Genomic DNA, 21,006 nt, shown 5'->3' with positions numbered 1-21,006 from the left:
AATTTGAACACCGTGTGTTAAACTCCACCGTGCTTCCCTACCTCAAAAGAGCCTTTCATTTCTTCCTTGAAAGAGCCGCCCCACACTGACACAAACCCATGCAAGGTGAGAACAGGACACACCTTCTGACGTGGCACTCCTGGGTAGACTGTTGCAGGGATGGTCCCCCAGTTGTTTACACCTTCCTATCTTCACACCCTTGGGTGCCCTCTTCTCACATTGATTCTGGGCTCAGTCACAGGACATACTTTGACCCACAGACCATCATCAAACGTGACAGATACTTACAAAATACTTCTGCACTGGGTTTGTGTGCCCTCTCTTGTTCTCCTTGGAACCCTCATGTGGAAAGCCTGGGCTGGGCTGCGGTGGCGTGGACAGACCCACACGGAGCACGAGTGAGCAGTTCCTGCCCAGACCTCTCCAGACCGAGCAGCCTCCCAACCACCAGACAGGTGAGGGAGGGCCTCTCTGCCCATCCAGCCCAGGCTGTGCTATCCACACCAGAAGAAACACCCAGAAGACCCACAGGATCATAGTAAGTAACGTTTACTGTCTGAAGCCATCAAGTTTTGGGGTGGTTAGTTGCATAGCAAAAGCTAACTGATCCAAGTCCTTAAAGAAGGCCTGAGCCAGCATCTCCTTCTAGCTCGGAAGCACTGGAGGATAATTCGTGGATCTCTAGTGTCCACAGACTCTTTCTGCAATGTCAGAACTACCCAAGAATATAGCACTGTCCTTGGCCTGGAGGGTCACTGTGCTCCTAGAGCACGGCAAAAGGAAGAGGCCTTTATATACCTTCTCCCCGGGACACACAAGGACCTGCAGGCAGCCCTGATGGGTGCCAGGTTACTCAGGGACAAGGTGACAGTGGCATGCTTTTGCCATATTGTCCCCAGCTGAGTGTTTTTCCACTGATGCGAAAGGAAAAGATAATTTCTCTAGTAAGCTCTACTGCAAAGGCTCCGAGGCAGCATTTCATCAAAGGGTGCTGGGGAGCACTGGGGAGATAGCAAAACCCAGCAACTTCCAGCTCCACTCAGCAAGGAGCTTGCTGCTTGCTGCTTCCATTTCCAGAGAGGTGGAAAAATGAATGAGCACTCAGGAAAGCCAACCTGATCAGCGGCACTTTGACAAGATGACAAAATTGCTCCCTCCTCCAGTCCAAACCCACTCTTTGTGGTGAACTATTATGGGAAGGAAGCATCAACTAATTAGAAGCATCTCTGGGACATGAGAAAAATCAGCACCTAAAATGCCTAAGCAGAGAGAATTCCTTGTTAAGAAGAGAGAAAACAAAACAAGAAACTGCTAGGATGTCACTTAGCCCAAGCATATATATAAAGGGAGGAGGAGATAAGAATTAATTGGGACAGGAGCTTCTACCCAAGTGACATAAAAGACACAATTATTTTTGCTGCTTTTACAGATCAAGTGCCCCTTCCAGGTGGGGATAGAGCCCTGGCACCACCCACCATTTTGAAAAATGACTTTTCAGTCTTTGGTAGTTCTAATGAAGCTTGAAATTAAGATGGTTCTTTTGTTTACTCCCCCTGTTTGGGAAGCTCTAGCCACCTATCAAAAACACCACTGTCTGGATTATTTATTTCTCATTGCCCAACCTATGAGGCATAGAAGCGTTTTATGAAGCCAACATGTGAGGCGTTTCTCCCAAGGAAGGGTGGATGCACCTCCCCATATTGCAGAGCCCTTTTATACTATGGTCCTTTGATAATCTGGATTTTGACGGACAGGACTGATGCCTGACTTGGAGTAGGGCAAAGAGCCCTGGAAGTCAGAGGTTTCATTCTTGTCATCCTCTTTCATTAGCAAGCTGCGAGCACTTGGGTAAGTCCCTTAACCTTGAGAAAATTCAGTAAAACAAAGGGTTAGTGACTAATATATTACATCCTTTTTAAAAAACAAGTTGTGGTTTAAAGAGCCCCACATAACATGAGATCTACCCTCTTAACACATTTGTGAGTGTACAGTACAGTATGGTTAACCATAAGCACACTGTTGTAAAGCAGATCTCTAGAACTGACTCAGCTTGTACAACTGAAACTCCATACCCACTGAGCAGCAACCCCACTTCTTCCTTCCTCTGGCCCCTGACACTCAACTATTCTATGCTCTGCTTCTACGAGTCAACTATCTTAGATACCTTGTATCAGTGGAATCAGGCAGTATTGATCCTTTATGACTGGCTTATTTCATTTACATAGTGTCCTTGAGGTTCAGATATATATTCTTACAATAATACTGACATGGTACTCACTGTTTCCATGGCAAGTGGTTACATATATTAACTTACTTAGCCCTCACAGAAACCCTTTGAGGTAAGGTAGCATGATCATCTCCTTTTGATAGATGAGGAAACTGAGGCACAGGGAGGTGAAGTGAGGTGCCTATGCTTACCTGCTATGTGAGTAGCTCCAGACTCCTTTTTTTCCCCCCCCAAGACAGGCTCTCACTCTGTTGCCCAGGCTGGAGTATATTTATGCTATCATAGCTCACTGTAGCTTTGACCTCCTGGGCTCAAGTGATCCTCCCAACTCAGCCTCCCGAGTAGCTGGGACAAAAGGCACATGCCACCACATCCACCTAATTTTTTAAATTTTTTGTAGAGACGAGGTCTGACTATGTTGCCCAGGCTGGCCTCAAACTCCTGGACTCAAACAATCCTCCAGCCTTGGCCTCCCAAAGTGCTGGGATTACAGGTGTGAGCCACCACACCCAGCCCAGACTCCATCTCTTGAACATAACACCATGTTCTTTCTGTACAGTTTAAAATTTCTATTTTAGCAAGTAGGCTTACAGAGATACTGAAGTCACTGAGGACGATGGCAAAAGACGGGGCAGGGAGGATAAACGAGATGTGATGTCGGAGAGATCTACCCTTGCATAGTTCAAAGTCGTCTTTCACAGCAGCCAGAGGGTGGCCTTGGAGCCAGGGAGACCTGGGCCCAGTCCTGGCTCTCCCCTGCTCTAGGTACTTGGGAAACACCAGTGACCAAAACTGACAAGCCCCTTGCCTTGTATACATCACATGCTAACAGGTGAGACAAACAACAAACAATACATATTCCCCACAATGTCTGGTATAGAAAGGGGAAAGTGTTACTAAAAAAAAAACCACTGGAGCTGGGAAGGCTGGGTGGCAAGGCTGGTTGGAATTGTAAAAAGGGTGCCACTGAAAAGGTGATATCTGAACAGACTAGAATAAGGTGAGAAGGTAGATTGTGAGGCTGGAGCACATCTAGGGGATGGTGTTCCGCACAGAGGGAAGAGCTAGCACAAAGGTCCAGCGAAGGGGAGAGTCTAGGACATATGAGGGAGAGCAAAGAAGCTAGCCTGTGTGCAGGAGCCAACACGAGCCAGCGTAGAGGGCACTGAAGCCGGGGACGGCATGGGGGCGGCGGAAAGGCTGTAGCAGTGACTCTGAGTGGCGTGGGAAGCTGTGCAGGCTTTTGAGCAGAGGAGTGACATGAACTGATACTTGGCTTTTATAGTAATTTAGGTGATGGTGGCTCAGATCAGGGCAGCAGAAGTGGAGGTGGGGGAAGCAGTTGGTTTTGAACCTAACCTGTTTCCTGGTGGACTAGATGTGGACGGGAGAAAAAGATGGGAGTCAAGGATGATGCCAACAGTTCCATCCAAAGCAACTGAAGAATGAAGTGGCTATCAGCTAACCTAGAAAGGCTGCAGATGAAGAAAGTTGCGGGGTCCCTGAAAAGACATGGTGAAGTCCTATCCCCAGTACCTGTGAATGTGGTCTTACTTGGAAACAAGGTCTTTGCAGAAGTGACCAAGTTAAGATGAGGTCATTAGGGTGGGCCTTAATCTAATATGACTGGTGTCCTTATAAGATGAGGAGAAGAGACGCAGACAGGCCTGGAGATGATGTGAAGGTGGACAGGGAGAACACTGCGCGATAAAGGAGGCAGAGCCGGGAGTGACGTAGCTACAAGACACAGAAAGCCAAGTATGGCCAGCCACACTGGAAGCAAAGAGGAAGGCATGCAACAGATTCTGCCCTGGAACCTTCAGAGAGACTGCAGCCCTACCAACACCTTGACTTGGGACTTTTGGTTTCCAGAACTAAGAGAGAAAGAATTTCTGTTATTTTAAGCCATCTAGTTTGTGGTACTTTGTTGTGGCAGCCCTAGCAAACTATCACAGGGGGTAATCTAACAATTCAGTTTTTCACATGTTAAATGCTGGAGATGTCAAGCAGGTGGTGGGACGTCTGAGTCCTGAGTTCAGGAGAAAAGCCCAGGCTGCTGACAGGAGTCTGGGACATGTATGCAAATAGAATGCATTTATAGCCATGGGGCTGGATGAGGGCAGCAAGGAATAAAAGTATATATGGGAAGAGAAGAGGGCCAAGGACTGAGCCTGGGGCACTCCAAAGCTGAAACTGGGAGATGCAGAAACTAGCAAAGGACTCTGAGTTGGAACAGCCCAGGAGGTAGGAGGAAACCAAGAGTGCCGCATACTGGCACCTGCATTTCTCCCCTGGCCCCACAGCTCCTGGTGGGCCAAGGCCTCCCTGCTGGCCTACCTCAGCCACCTCTCTTCTTTCCCTCACAGGCTAAGTCCCAGACAGCTCACTGAACAGACCACTCTCAATGGCCCCCACACCTTGTCTTCAGACAAACTGTCTCCTCTGCCAGCTGCCCCTTTCCCTCCTGTTTTCTGGGTCTCAGCCTAAGAGCTCCCCTGCCCTGTGAACGCTTTGGACCACCCCAGGCACAGAGAGGCACCCTGCTCCCTTCTCAAGCCCCACTGGATGCTACCCCTGCCTCAACCTTAGTGCTCATCTCCTATCCTGGGGTTGATGGGGATGTGTCTCTGTACACAACCAGCTCCCTGGCACAGAGCAGGCCTGCAGTAAGCATTTGCTGAAACTGATGAATCCAAACACGGATGGCTGAAATGGGCCTCATAATACGGGTTATGTTAATAACCCGTATTAACGCTAAGTTTGGAGTCAATGAAAACACATGAACTTTAAAAGTAAGGTTTCTTAAGTTATATCTCCCCTTCTTGTACCTGTTCAGTTGATTTCCAAGTCTCAAGAAGAGTAGTTTACATATATTACTGTTAAACTTTTAGATCTTGAGAGATGTAACTTAGACTAGCAAGATATTCGGGTCTTGATTCCGTTAGTTTCCATACTAGTTTTCAGGCTTAGCTTTCTGTTCTCCACAAACTTTACTGAGCACATCATCAACGTCTTTACTCGAGTCCTTAATATGAAACGAAGCAGGACAGGGGCAGGAAAGAAGTCTGTAACATTTCCCTACAGTTGTCCCTCTGGCTCAGTTACGGCCCACTCACTGTACAGATATTTACTAAGCACCCACTGTGGCATTGCTCTAGGTGTCAGGAATTCATCAGTGATAAACAAAGATCTAGCTGGGCACAGTGGCTCACACCTGTAATCCCAGCACTCTGGGAGGCTGAGGTGGGCAGGTCACTTGAGCCCAGAAGTTCAAGACCAGCCTGGACAACATGATGAAACTCTGTCTCTAGAAAAACTACAAAAGTTTATCCGGGCATGGCACACACTGTGGTCCTAGTTACTTGGGAGGCTGAGGTGGGGGATCATCTAAGCCTGGAAGGTCGAGGCTGCAGTGAGCTATGATTGCACCCCTGCACTCCAGCCTGGGTGACAGAGTGAGACCCTGTCTCAAAAACAAGACAAAACCAAACCAAACCAAACTAGACCACCCCACCACCAAAACAAAGATCCCTGCTCTCACTGACTTCTCCACAGATACCGCCTTTCAACCTGTTAAGAATTTACCTACTTGTATGACTTCATGTGGATTCCATCTTTTCCACATACATGACAGACTTTTGCCAAATGCTTTGTTAAAACCAGAGACACTATATCTATAATATTCCCTGGCCTCCCAGCCCAGGAGAAAAGGAGATGGGATTTCTCTGGTGTACACAGTTCTTAGTAAACCCAGGTTGGCTCCTGGTGTTCACTCCCTTCTTTTCTAGTATTCACGATCTATAATTTTAATAATGCACACTAGACTCTTCCTTTATCTGTAAATTCTGAAACTAAGTTGTTTTTTTTTCCCCTTTTCTGGAAACCAGAAAATCATTTGGCCACTTTCTGTTTTTTGGGACCTCTCCTTTTCTAACTCTGCTAAGCTTACCAAAAGCAATTTTCTCTTTCTCTCTCTCTTTTTCCCCCCAGTATCCTAGGATGTCATTATCCGAACCTGAATTCTGAATTTGAGATAGCTGGGTGTTTTCTGATAATTTCTCCATCTCTCCTGGACTCCAATTTCCTCCCACCAGTATGAGTCCCACTTTTCCGAGTCTCAAATCTTTCTTTTTAATGCCCCTCTAGCCTCAATCCTCTCTTCCTCCATTTCACCTTACACAAAAGCTGTCCTTCCAGAGGAGACGTTATCCTCAGGAAATCAGTCTAATAAACCCAACTTCACAGCAGTCCCCATTCTCTGTAGGGTCCCACATCCATCAGGTGCTCAGACCCTGCCCTTCAGGATGTATCCTCTCTACCTGGGGACCATCCAGTGTTTTCTCTCACTCGGCCTCCAACTGTGATCCCAGTGCCAGCAGCTGTGCTGATGGACCCCCTGACACTGACTTGGCAATTCACTATCCTCACCTCAGTGAGCTTTTAAAAACTCAATAAACTTTATCTTTGCCCCGCCTCCTACCACTTGAAGCTTTGGTGGCAATGATGATTGTGATGATGATGAAGATGTTGAAGAAGGGGATAGGGAGAAGGGAGAGAAACTATCAATTCAGTGTTTTCCAGCAGGATTGTTTTTTTTTCCCCTCCAGGGTCTATGTCTGAGGAATAGGAAAGCTAGGATGCCTATATGCATTAGCATAAATATTGGATTATATTTACATATTTTAGGTTATTAATAGGTACTTTATGATTACTTGACTTTCAGGCAGTTGCTTTTTGTTTTTAGTTCTTTCTTCTACTTCTTAATTCCTTCCTCATTAGAGGGGCTTATTGACTCCAATGCTTAGAAATCCTTTAAAATACATGTGAGGAAGAATCATGTATGAGAAAGGAGGGCAGAAGAGTCAGAAAGGGGATTGACAGAGTTGCAAAATACCTGCAGAATTTAAAAGATAACATTTTAAGTTGTCTCTCACTCCTCATGGCTAAACATTCAGAAAAGATACAGAAAATCTCATGTACAAATAAATTCTTTAAATAAGAAGAGAATGTTCTGAATGGCTTCCTCCTGGGGCTTTGTATTTATTACTTGGTTTCACAGAAATTGCCAGTCTAGAACAATCAGTTCATAGGACTGTTACAAAATATCATTTACTATTTACTGAAAACATATAAGAAATGGAACTGCTGCTAAGACAGGGTGGGGGGCAGCAGATGGGACTGGTCCTTTCTGGGGAGGGGGACCCACAATGCTCTCCTATTCCTCTGTCCCCACCTCAGTTTTGCCTCTTCAGGGAAAAGATGTGAAATCACTCTTACACGGATATAAAGGTGTTCATTTCCTCTCTCTCAGACATTCTGAAAACTGCTTACTTGTGCCTGAAGAACCAGGTATTATGGAGTGAAGAGGGGGAGAAGTACCAGGTGCAAGACCATCTGAGAGTCAGAAATCATTGAAATCTCACATTTGCATTTTGTGCTTGGCTCTAGGAAAAGGTATGTACACTGCAGGCTGACTTTCTACCTTATTATTAAGAGTTGTGTGATTCTGAAACCCCTAAATGTTCTACACTGAGATCACTTAGCTTTTTAAAAAAATGATAAAGAGGATATCTCATAAACTTCCAGAGAGAAAAACAGGTTGCATCAAGGACTTAGAATGGCACTGGGCTTTTCATTAGTAACACCAGAAGCTGGAAGGCAGTGAAGTGTTAGCTTCAAAAGTTGGAGGGGAAATTATTTTCAGCTGAAAACTCTATACCCAACTAACCATTATTCAGACTGAGGGAAGGACAAAGGCACTTTCAGACCCACATGGCATTAAAAACTTTGCCTCCCAGGCACTTTCTCAGGAAGCTGTCAGAGGATGTACTCTCCCCTAAAATGGACAAACTAAAAAGTAGGAAGAAATAGGTCCAAGAAAAACAGGGATCTAAGCCTCAGAGGCACAGCGAAAGAAAGTCCCTGCATGATGCTCGGCAGCTTGCCTAGGGAATGACAAGTCTAGGCTGGAGCAGGAGGTGGAGGATTCGGGAGTTGGGGACCGAGAGTTCACAGGATGCTTGTGAGCGTTTGGCAGATGCCACTGGTAGACATTTGGGAGAACGTGCAATGGGTATCTCATAGAAAAAGTAGTCTTTTAAGGGCGATTATTAACTAAAAGAAAAACAAAAAGTTATATAAGAAAGGAAACCGAATCCCAGTACAATAGTTGGCTCCTTAGTGAATAATATTTAAATCACCATCATACTGTAAACACTGACCATGAATTTTGCCCACCTGTATAGCTTTACTGGGAGGATGGGGAGGAGAAGTGAGGGTGGGTGGTATGAGAGGGCCAAATTCTTCTAACAGGAAGTCAGTAGATAGTGTTTAAAACCAATAAATCAGGAACGCAGTCTAAGCATCTAATTTAGAGGGGTCAACCCCAGAAAAAATAACAAAAAGATTTTAAAGAGGTTGTTCTGGGGAGAGGGTCTGGAGGCCGGGGAGAATCTAAGAAGGGCACTGGCTGAATTTTAAACTGCTTTTAGAAAACTCTGATAGAAAACAATTTAAGGATGCACTGCCTTGAGTTTTTTTTTTTTTATTATTATACTTTAAGTTCTAGGGTACATGTGGATAATGTGCAGGCTTGTTACATATGTATATCTGTGCCATGTTGGCGTGCTGCACCCATCAACTCGTCAGCACCCAGAGATTTTTATATATACTAGCTTTTAATAGGAGAAATGGGGTGACAAAGCAACTCAAAATGAGAGGTCGGGGTGGAGGAGGAGAAAGAGGAAGTATTGCAAAATTCTCAGTGTGAAATGGTTCAGATTCAGAACCTATAAATGTGATTTTCCTGCTGCTGAAAACTTCCAAGCACAGCACTCCTGTAATGCTCCCTTCCCCGCAGCCTCAGGGAAGCTGCCAAGAAGTTTCCCAACATCGCTGCCACCCTCACCGTACCTGTTCCTGGCCCAAGTGGAGGCCCCAGTGGGAAATGTCTGTGCTGTCTCACCTTCAGTTGGGAGCTGGAATGTTCTGGAAGGTTCGTTCCTATGTGGGACAAGCCAAGAACTCTAAGGAGTTCTAAGCTAAGTTCTCTAAGCCGAGAACCCTGCAGAGCACTGCAGAGCGCGGGGAGCACAGTAAGATGCAGCTGATGACAGCTGTCACAAACATTGACCACTGAATTTAGAAAACAGGGGGAACAGGCATGGGTCACTTACCAGTATTTTACCCCAGCAGGCGGGGTTCTGGTGAAAGTAGTCAAGGAGGGGAAGCTCAGCAAAGAGGATACAAAGGATATTTTATTTAACCGAGAGCTTCTCCTCCTAAAGGGCTGTAGACATAAAAAGGCAACATTTTCCCAGTGGACTAGGAAAGTGTTAAATTATACTGGTGTTTACTCTCTCATTTCCAAGGCCTGGGAGCGGATGGGATATTTATTTTTATTATCTCTCTGATGTGTTTAAAGACCCTAATGAGGGCAGAAAGTAAACAAACATTTGATTGAAAACAGAGATGTCAATGTGCACCCTCTACCTATTGTTGATACAGGAGAAAGCAATTTCAATAAGATTGAAACAATTAGACTTGAAGATTGCTGTATGCAAACCACATGAAAATAGAAGCCTACTGCTCAGTGTGTAGAAAAAAATAAACCACTGTCTGTTGGCGGTTTTTTCTTCTGATTATATTAAAGTAAATGCTTGCATGTTATATTTACTGAAGTTGAAAACTGTACTGAGGTTATGTAAGAGAATATTCCTATTCTTAGGACACATACACTGAAGTAATTGGTAAAATACCACGAAGAATGTAACTTGCCCTCAAATGGTTCAGAAAAATATTATGTGCGACTATTAAAAATATATCTGGATCGGTCTCTCTCTCCCCCATTGCCTATCCCCAAGAAACAGAAGGACAAAGCAAATGGAGCAAAATGTTAACAATAGTTGGGCCAGGGCAATGGCTCACACCTATAATCCCAGCACTTTGGGAGGCTGAGGCTGGAGCAATATTCAAGGCCAGGAATTTGAGATCAGCCTGGGCAACATAGCAAGACCTCTATCTGCCTCCCCCGACCCCAAAAAATAAAAAATTAGCTGACGCAGTGGTATACACTTGCGGTCTCAGCTACTCCGGAGGCTGAGGTGAAAGAATTGCTTGAGCCAGGAGTTCCAGGTTACAGTGAGCTATGACTGAGCCCCTGCACTCTAGCCTGGGCAACACAGCAAGACCCTGTTTCAATAAATAAATGTTGAATTTGGGTAAAGGCTATAGAATGTTCTTTGTGCTATTCTTATTTTTGATGTTTTTGGAAATTTGAAATTATTTCCAAATAAGAAGTTAAAAGTCATATAAAATCAAATGAAGCTGTAAGAAAATCACTGAGGTTTCACAAGCATTCCAAAAGCATCCTGATGAGTGCTGGATACCAGACTCTCAATTTAACAAGATGCCTGGGCTAAAATCCTTGTCTTTTTAAATTAAAAAAAATTTTTTTGAGATGGGGGTCTCACTCTGTTGCCCAGGCTGGAGTGCAGTGGAGAGATCTCAGCTCACTGCAACCTCTGCCTCCTGGGCTTAAACAATCCTCCTGCCTCAGCCTCCTGAGTGGCTGGGGCTACAGGCATGTGCCACCACGCCCAGCTAATTTTTGTATTTTTTGTAGGGATGGGGTTTTGCCATGCTGGTCAGGGATCCTCATGGGATCCTCCTGCCTCAGCCTCCCAAAGTGCTAGGATTACAGCATGCGAGCCCCCACGCCCAGCCCCTTGTCTTTTGAAATAGATTTAGAATCAGTATAACAGTCTTAGAATGTTCAAGGTGAAAGCAAACGACTCTTTCAGGGTTTAACTCTGTAATGGCCCAAATTCAAGGCTGAATGATCAGCTGTCCTAACACAGCTTTGGTTTAAAAGAAAGGAACCATCTAGCTGTCTTACCAACTTAAGATAATTCAGAAAAGGAGGTCCCCAAAAGTTTGGGCACTACTGGGTAAGTCTGCAGGCTCCAAAGATGCAGTATGCATTGAAGCTGGCATGTACTAGGATAAAGCTGCATAAAAATGCATAATGTACCCAGGGGAAATGCTTTACCTAAAAACTGGGGTACCACAACCACTCAGGACCCCAAAACACTGCAGCTAGAAAAGATTATGACTCTATCCCTTGTTGTTAAACACATGGGGACAGCTAATCTACCCATTGGATTTTTTTTTTTTTTTTTAAAGTTCTAGGGTACATGTGCACAATGTGCAGGTTTGATACATACATATATATGTGCCATGTTGGTTTGATGCACCCATCAACTCATCATTTACATTAGGTATTTCTCCTAATGCTATCCCTCCCCCAGCCCCCCACCTCTCCGATAGGCCCCGGTGTGTGATGTCCCCCACCCTGTGTCCAAGTGATCTCATTGTTCAATTCCCATCTATGAGTGAGAACATGCGGTGTTTGGTTTTCTGTCCTTGTGATAGTTTGCTGAGAATTATGGTTTCCTACCCATTGGATTTAATTCAGTTTTTAAATTTCAGGATCAAAGTTACTCTTGTGGGGAGGGGATCAGTCACTGGGAGGGGTTCACAAATGACATCTTGGTGACCCTACAAAGGGTGATGACCTCATATGAGTTTGTACATTTGTTTTATGAAGCTTTCTGTATCCGGGTTGACTACGTAACAAAAAATTTGTATATGCTGGATATTTAACAATAAAAAAGTTTAAAATTAGAGCAAAGCAAATTGCATTAACTTGTGTTTGGGATTTTAAAAAAAAGTATCCTTTCCCAGGGGGCTGCTGAAGATGGCAGAGGGGCAGGTCCTGGTGCTCGATGGTCGAGGCCATGTCCTGGGCCGCCTGGCGGCCATTGTGGCTAAGTAGGTACTGCTGGGGCGGAAGGTAGAGGTCGTGCGCTATGAGGGCATCAACATTTCTGGCTATTTCTACAGCAACAAGTTGAAGTACCTGGCCTTCCTCCGCAAGCGGATGAACACCAACCCTTCCCGAGGTCTCTCTACCACTTCCCGAGGCCCCTACCACTTCCGGGCCTCTATCCGCACCTTCCGGCGGACCTCGAGGCATGCTGTCCCTCGAGACTAAGCGAGGCCGGGCCGCCCTGGATCCCCTCAAGCTGTTTGAGGCATCCCACCGCCCTATGACAACAAAAAGCGGATGGTGGTTCCTGCTGCCCTCGAAGTCATGCATCTGAAGCCTACAAGAAAGTTTGCCTACATGGGGCACCTGGCTCACGAGGTTGGCTGTAAGTACCAGGCAGTGGCAGCCACCCTGAAGGAGAAGAGGAAGGAGAAAGCCAAGATACACTATCGGAAGAAGAAACAGCTCATGAGGCTATGGAAACAGGGTGAAAAGAACGTGGAGAAGAAAACTGACAAATACACAGAGGCCCGCAAAATCCATGAACTCCTGGTCTGAGCCCAGTAAAGACTGTTTATTCCTAAAAAAAAAGTGTGTGCCTCATTCAGATGTCCTCCACCCCATCTGATCCTAATGCCTGTAGGTCACAGCAATAGAAGCAAAGCCTTTCAAACTAATATTCAAGAAAATCATCAAAATGTACCTATCACCAGGAAGTCATATTCGCCCGCCTTGGCCTTCCAAACTGCTGGGATTACAGGCGTGAGCCATGGTGCTTGGCCGGGTTGGGTTTTTTTAATTGCATATTTCCCTCCATGTCCTTGGAAGACTCAGTTATAATAAACCAACATATCTCATGTTGAAATGTGATTCCCAGTGTTGAAGGTGGGCCCTATTAAGAGGTGATGAGATCATGGGGGTGGATCCATCATGAATGGTTTAGCACCATCCCCTTGGTGATAAGTGAGTTACTGCTCAGTTCATGCGAGATCTGGTTGTTTAAAAGTCTGGGACCTACCCTCCACCCCCTTGCTCCCACGCTCACCATGTGACATGCCTGTTCCTGCTTTGGCTTCAGCCATGATTGTAAGCTTCTTGAGGCTTTCACCAGATGCCAAGCAGGTGTGTTGGTGCCATGCTTCCTGTACAGCCTGCAGAACTGTGAGCCAATGAAACCTCTGTTTTTGTTGTTGTTGTCTGTTTTTTGAGACGGAGTTTTGCTCTTGTTGCCCAGGCTGGCGTGCAATGGCGTGATCTCGGCTCAATGCAACCTCCACCTCCCGGGTTCAAGCGATTCTCCTGCCTCAGCCTCCTGAGTAGCTTTCATTACAGGCATGTGCCACCACGCCTGGCTAATTTTGTATTTTTAGTAGAGACGGGGTTTCTCCATGTTGGTCAGGCTGGTCTTGAACTCCCAACCTCAGGTGATCCACCTGCCTCGGCCTCCCACAGTGTTGCGACTACAGGCGTGAGCCACTGCACCTGGCTGAAACCTCTGTTTTTATAAATTACCAAGTCTCAGTTATTCCTTTATAGTCATGCAAAAAAAACTGACTAACACACACCTGCTGCTGCTACTGCTGCTTTAAGATCCTGTGCAGTGAGTCTGGGTTTCTAACCTCAAGAGAGTGGCTAGCACAGGAGATCGCTAGTCTCCTTCCAATTTTGTCCTGTTGAATGGCATAGAAGATTGGTTATATGGATATCAGAGAGAGGAGTCACTAACAAAGATGAAAATGTAGAACTCATTTGATAGGTGGAAGAGTAGGGTGGTTTCTGATATAGGTTTTGGAGACAGCAATCTGAATTTGAATTGTGGCTCCACCATGATTGTGAGCAAGCTATTTAACCTCTCTCACCTTCAGTTTCTTTAACTGCAAAATGGAAATGGAAACAGTGAGGATTAAATGGGATCTCACATGGCACAGACTGGTATAAAGCAAGTGCGCAGTACAGTTAACTGTGATTATTGCTCCTGTGCTCACAACACTTCCTTTAACTGGTGCTTGGAACATCTTATTTTCCCCTTGCATAATTAATCCTCTACTTTGGTTGATGCCAGAAATGCAGTTTTGCTATATGGTGACATTGCACATACTCCAAGCGTGTAAGCCCCAGACACCTTTCGGTGACACTGCTGTAGGGCTTAATGACTTGCCACCAGGCAGCCCACATAATTGTCTTGCTGAAGTCATAGAGCCCTTCCCTGTTCTTCAGCTGGACACACTGAAATTCTTCGAGTCTCAGGAACAACATTGCTGCTTCTCAACAATAGATTTACTTTCTCAAAATCCATAATGTCAGCTGGGCACAGTGGCACACAGCTGGAGCTCCAGCTACTTGGGAGGCTGATGTGGGAGGATTGCTTGAGCCCAGGAGTTTAAGGCAGCCTAGGCAACACAGCAAGACCCTGTCTCCAAAAATAAATCCATAACGTCTATAGTGTGGATAACATAACACCCTTGGAGCTGTAGGGAGAAAGGTGCTCTCCTGTGAATGGACAGGATGGTACTGACTAGCTGCAGAATTTGGGCCTGGGTTGCTTTATGGTTTTGTCTCTCTTTCTAAGTAAGGATGAGAGACTTTCACTGCTTCACTTGTCCACCTTCGCATCATTACTTCTTATGACCCACAGGAAGGAAATCTAGGGTGACAGAATAAACTCAGGGAGAAGTTATTGGCTGGGGCATGGAGGTGACTAATTGGTCACACAATTGAGTTTGCATGTTGAGTGCTGAGTGCCCTGCAGTTTATAAAACACCTTCATTCTCACAGCCACCCTATGATGAGGAAGCCAGGGAAATTGTAGTGTTTTTATTACCACTTTACAAATGAGGAAACTGAGGCTTAGAATTAAGTAGCTTGCCCAATATCTCATAGCTAAGCAATGGTGGATGGTATGACCAAGTCCTCATTTCCATCCTCCCAGTGAGTTGTTTCTAAGTGAGCTTTATACGCCCAAGATCATCTATTAGGATGGGGAAACATATTAAAACTTCTCGTTCTAGTTATTTTTAGCTTGCCTTTTTAACTTTTAAATTTTGTTTCATAGTATCAGTAATGTATTAGACTAGTATGTGCATGTAATTTATAATTAAATACACATACTTTTGGGTTCCAGCTCCAAAAAATTTTACTGATAAGGGTGCATGATTAAAATAGCTTGGAAGCCACAGCTCTAAGGAGGAGTCTTGCTAATACTGGAGATCAACAGATCCTCTGACCCCGTATCTTTATTTTTATTTTTATTTTTTTGCTATTATTACTTTTGGTCAGGAACTTTTATTGGTCTGTGTTCTTCAGATTACACCACAATCTTGTGAAGTGGTAATCCTGATTTTCTTTATTCTTTTTTTTTTTTTTTTTTTTTTTTTGAGACGGAGGCTCGCTCTGTCACCCAGGCTGGAGTGCAATGGCCGGATCTCAGCTCACTGCAAGCACCGCCTCCTGGGTGTACGCCATTCTCCTGCCTCAGCCTCCCAAGTAGCTGGGACTACAGGCGCCCGCCACGTCGCCCGGCTATTTTTTTTTTTTTTTTGTATTTTTAGTAGAGACAGGGTTTCACCGTGTTAGCCAGGATGGTCTCAATCTCCTGACGCGGTGGCTCAAGCCTGTAATTCCAGCACTTTGGGAGGCCGAGACGGGCGGATCACGAGGTCAGGTAATCCTGATTTTCTAGAGTAGCAGAAAGTGTTTTCTATCTCCTACAAAGTCTAAGGCTGACATTAATCATCTTTTGTTGAAAGGCTGTTCCTGCCGGGCGCGGTGGCTCAAGCCTGTAATCCCAGCACTTTGGAAGGCTGAGACGGGTGGATCACGAGGTCAGGAGATCGAGACCATCCTGGCTAACACGGTGAAACCCCATCTCTACTAAAAAAATACAAAAACTAGCCGGGCGAGGTGGCGGGCGCCTGTAGTCCCAGCTACTCGGGAGGCTGAGGCAGGAGAATGGCGTGAACCCGGGAGGCGGAGCTTGCAGTGAGCTGAGATCTGGCCACTGCACCCCAGCCTGGGGGACAGAGCAAGACTCCGTCTCAAAAAAAAAAAAAAAAAAAAAGAAAGGCTGTTCCGGTGCTTTGCAAACATGATGGCTCCCAGCTCATACAGCAGAGGCAACCCCATTTCCGTATCATTTGTGATCACTTACAAATAGCAAAGGTTCAAGTAAGCATATGGGTTCCTAGGCGTCTGCACCTTGGTTCTTGAATCATAACAGGCCCAAGCTTCTCTTTATAGGTTTATGTTACTAACTAGACTTGCTACTGTGTGGCATTCAAGAGCATGGTACTTCTAATAAACACTATATTGGAAGGAATTATTGTCTGATTTGTTCATTGCTCCATCCCCAGCAGTGCCTGGAACCCATTTGGTTCCACTGTCTGTTATCTGGCTGAATGAGTGGTGGATTAATGGTTACTCCTCAATTTTATCTTTTCTCTTGACCAAGACACCCCTAAAATGACAGTAAAGAAGTGAAAAAGAGTGCAAAGACAATGGAAATGAGAGATATCAGCAAACAAGCACATGTTTTTGGAAGACAGGTGAGGAGTGATTGCTGACTGGGCAGAGTGGAGGAAACAGTGACCTATGTGTCTACAGAAAAGAGTATGGATGCGAAGTAAGTATATCTGCCTGGGATATAACCCTTGGGAGGCCTGGGAGCTGGAGGCACTGTATACTTCAGATGGCTGGGACGATGTGTGGGGAGACTGCTTGAGAGTCTGAAGGTTTATTTATTGGAGAAATGGGTTAGAAGAGGATCCAGACCAGGGGACAGGAGGCATGGTGAAGTGATGGGGTGACGGGAAGGCTAAACAGAGAAGATGGACTGAGGGTGGCCACTCTCATGGCGTGATGCCCTCGGGCCTCTGCCTCCATCTGCTCTTAGAGCATGCTCCAGGCAGGAAAAGGGATAATTCATCTCTGAAAAAACAGAGAGGAATTCTTTTAAGAAAAGGCCTCCACATGCTGGCAACTGAAAATTCTCTAAAGAAATGATGAGTTCGCAATGTAATCCCCCTATACAATGGGCCACCAGTAAAAAGCTCCACTAAAACACCCTGAACCTCCAAGCTGCTTGTAGTGCCTCACTCTTAAATATGAATGGCCAAGGATCACCAGACATTTAAAGAAAGCACCCACCTGAAAGAGACTGAGACACAATGACCAGGAATAGAGGAATACGGAAGCTACATGAAGAGTAGAAGAGAACTTCAAAAACACTTATTAATGTCCTCAGAGAGAGAAAAACCAAAACCAGGATGCGATGGTAAGAGAAAAAGCAGAAAACAATCAAGAGCTCTTGGAAATTAAAAATATGATAGGGTGACATAAAAAAATCTTATTAGAAGGCTTACAAGAGCCTTCGAAAAAGAAAATAAAAGCAAACAGAAAGTAGAAACTGATAGAGTTTTACAATCCCTAAGGTTCAATATCTGACAAAAGGAATTCTAGAAAGGAGAACCAAGTAAATGGGGAGGAAGAAATTAAAACAAAACAAAACACCACCAGTACAAGAACATTTTCCAGAATTGAAGAATATGCATTTCCTAATTAAAAGGGCCCACCAGTGGAGTGCCCAACCCAAAGAAAGAAAAAAAGACCTCCATGGGGGTGAACCCAGGAGGCGGAGCTTGCAGTGAGCTGAGATTGCGCCACTGGGTGACAGAGCGAGACTCCCTCTCAAAAAACAAAAACAAACAAACAAACAAAAACCTCCATGGCACATTATTGAGTAATTTCAGATCAACAATGATACAGCGAAGATCCTATAAGCTTTCAGAGAGCAAAAGAGGTCTCACACAGGACTGGCATCTCATATTAAGAGTGACACTACAGCCAGAGGACAATACGAAAATGGCTTTAAAATCCTGAGGGAAAATTATTTCCAACTTTGAATGTTCTGTAGCCACCAAATTACTAATCAAGTCTGAGGACAGATCCAAGACATTTCCATATTTTGACAACTCAAAAAATTTACCTTTTATGTAGGATGCCCCTGGAAGAGTAGTCCTAGCAAAAAAGGGAGTAAATTGAGCAGGAGGAAGACAGGCTTCCAGTCAGTGGACTTCCCAAGACAATGGAGAGGGAAGCAATTGTCACAGAGCAGCAGCACAGCAGGCTGAGGGTCTAATGGGCTCCAGAAAATACAGGGGAATTGATGGGTTTATCCAGTATGTCTGACCAGCTGGGCAAAAAATAGTGACAAGATACACCCAATCTAGTGGGCAAAATTAAGGATAAACATATAGGTAAGAATGCAAGTAAAAACCATGAGGCAATAATTTTAGGATAAGCAAAAACCTACATACGAGAGGAAGTGGAATTGCCAATATTACCTAATATTGGTAGACGAAGACAGAGTCAATAGGCATGTTTTTAAGACACAAGGACATAAATACTCCTTGGCTTTGTAAGTGAACAGTATAGATGCCTCTCACTATCCAAATACTTAGCCTTCATCCTTTAGAAGGGAACAGATTTGGATACTTTTCTGGAATCTGTTCCTCATCATTTGAAATTCCACTACTCACATCTGAAACCCAGACACCAAATAAATTTGGATGTACAGTGTCTCTCATTTTCTGAGCTTGTTATCTGACTTAGAAACTGGATAGATTCAGATACTTGATATTTACAAGCTTGATGTAACCACATACCTTCACTGAGAATGGAGAAGCCTTAGGGAAGGGATGGAGGAAGGAAAGCGGGTGGAGATGTGTGACAGCCAAACCCTACTCTACATGATGGAAGGTTCAGAGATCACCTAAATACCTAAAACCAATAAATGCAGAAGTACTCATATGCATACACTTCATAGAGATATGGAGTAAATCCTAGAAGAAACAGCTAAAAGAGTGAAAAGTCGTTGCCTCTAGGGAGACAGGATTAGCAGTGGGTAGAGACAGGGCAAGGGACTGCCATTGGATTAAGTTTTTAGTACAACTTGGCTTTTAAACTGTACATGTATTACTTTGGGGGAAAAAGCACATAAAAACTTTAATAAGAACACTAGCCTGGAGAACTGTGTTCTGTCTCAATGTCTGTCACCAGCCAACTGTGTTTGGTTGAGCAAGACACTTTGATCTCCAGGTCTCAGTTGCTTCATCTATAAAACAAGGAGTTGGAGTCCTTCCCAACTGTCCAATTCTATGACTGCATGGTTCTAATGTGCAAATTTGTGTTCTCTGCCAATGTTGGTGGTGTCATCCAAGCTTGAATTACTGGGCTGTAATATTACTTAGCATTGTGCTAAGAAAATAGCATTTTATTACATAGATATATATCTATAAAATGGAGACATCTGGAAAAATGTGCAATAAGAGAGTCTTGTTATTTGCGAGAGAAACAGAGGAATATAAATTGTGACTATTTTGCAGAAGAGTGCAATATGGAAGAAAACACAGGATCATCAAAGAAGATAACGCAACATGGCCACCAAGAAACAAACAAAGCAATAATAATCAAACAGACAAGGAGGGTTAGACCCAGACCAGGTCTAAATGAGACAGAGGCTAGGGAATGGAGAAATAGGACCTTCCCAAGGTATTTATGCAGGTGAGCAGAGAAGTCTGAATGGTAGATGATTTTGGCAAAAGCTTGAGACTGGGGATGAAAAATGATGAGAAAGATAGAAGCTGTAATATTTTACAAGAGACTTACAAATATTTTACCTTTGGGGATATAGAAGGAAGAGCTGATAGGGTTTGCCATCAAGGACAAAGATATGAAAAAGACACAAGACAGCAGGGACCACCTGAACTACAGATGTCCAGGAAGCACAACATCTCAGAGTGAGGCAACCTTGGATTCTACTCCAACCCATGTTTAATATATGCAGAACAGAAGGTGAGACTGAAAAGGAAAGGATGGAGATTCTGTCTTTGCTGGCATAAGCAAGCTCTGGGTCAAGAATACAGAAAAAAATCTGACAGTCAAAGTGCCATCCATATTTGCTGAAATTGACTTCTCTTGTTGGATTTGGAACCTCTTTCCAAAACAAACAGCAAACTTCCTTTAGATTCAGGCAGTAAAATTCATTTTTATATCATTCATTAAACATTTAAACCATTCACTTAAAAAAAGAACAAATATTTTTATTGTGGTAAAATAAACCACTCATTCTTATGGACACAGTACTCTTTCATGTCTTTAGGAGAATAATAGCAAAGGTTTATTGAGTACTTACAGTTCAGAGACCATTCTAAAAGCTTTATGCAAAATATAGTTGACCCTTGAACACCATGGGTTTGAATTGCATGGGTTCACTTATACACCAAAGTTTTTCAACCAAATGAGGTTGAAAATACAGTATTTGTGAGACACGAAACTCGCCTGCACAGAAGGCTGACTTTTCATATATTCGGGTTCCTCAAGGCCGACTGAGGGATGTGAGTAAGCACGGATTTTGGTATACCCAGGGGTCCTGGAACCAATTCCCCATGTATACTAAGGATGACTGTATCTTGTTTAATTTTTTCAACAACCCTATGAAGTAGCTACTATAGATCCACAATCCCTTATCCAAAGCTCTTGGGCTTAGTGGTTTTCCCAAATTGAATTTATCAGGTTTTATTTAGTAAGGTCATACAGTCAGGGGCTGCATCCTATAACATAGGAATAATCATACTAATTTGGATAAAGTGCATAATAAATAGTCATATGTCAGTTCAGGGCAGACTTTGATGCCAAATTAGTGTGCCTCAAATTTAGGGGAAAAAAAAAAACTAACTTTGTTTTCAGAGTGCTTGAAATGCACTCTTCAGAAACGCAGATCAGAATTTTTATCCCTATTTGATAGATGAGAAAACCAAGGCACAAAAAAATTACATAACTTGCCCCAAGGGTCAGGGATTGACCCAGGCAGTGTGGCCCCAAACCTAGGTTCTTAACTGCCCTTGCCATATTGCTTCCTTCTGTGTGGCTCACAGTTTAGGATTGGGTGTAGAGG

The 21,006-nt window shown here is 44.2% G+C and overlaps 2 protein-coding genes and 1 pseudogene across 8 annotated transcripts in view; 1 reads left to right on the top strand and 2 right to left on the bottom strand.

Annotated features, from left to right (window-relative positions):
- EFCAB10 (EF-hand calcium binding domain 10) overlaps window positions 1-21,006 on the bottom strand; it is a 312,208-nt gene that overhangs the window by 239,737 nt on the left and 51,465 nt on the right. The window lies entirely within an intron of this gene.
- ATXN7L1 (ataxin 7 like 1) overlaps window positions 1-21,006 on the bottom strand; it is a 272,684-nt gene that overhangs the window by 202,132 nt on the left and 49,546 nt on the right. The gene's annotated exons all lie outside the window — the stretch shown is intronic.
- Window positions 11,985-12,865, top strand: LOC126949846 (60S ribosomal protein L13a-like; annotated as a pseudogene).

This window comes from Macaca thibetana, chromosome 3, assembly GCF_024542745.1.
Source record: "Macaca thibetana thibetana isolate TM-01 chromosome 3, ASM2454274v1, whole genome shotgun sequence".
Taxonomy (NCBI): Eukaryota; Metazoa; Chordata; class Mammalia; order Primates; family Cercopithecidae; genus Macaca; species Macaca thibetana.
The sequence above is the reverse complement of the archived record's forward strand: the minus strand, read 5'-3'. Positions and strand labels throughout refer to the sequence as shown.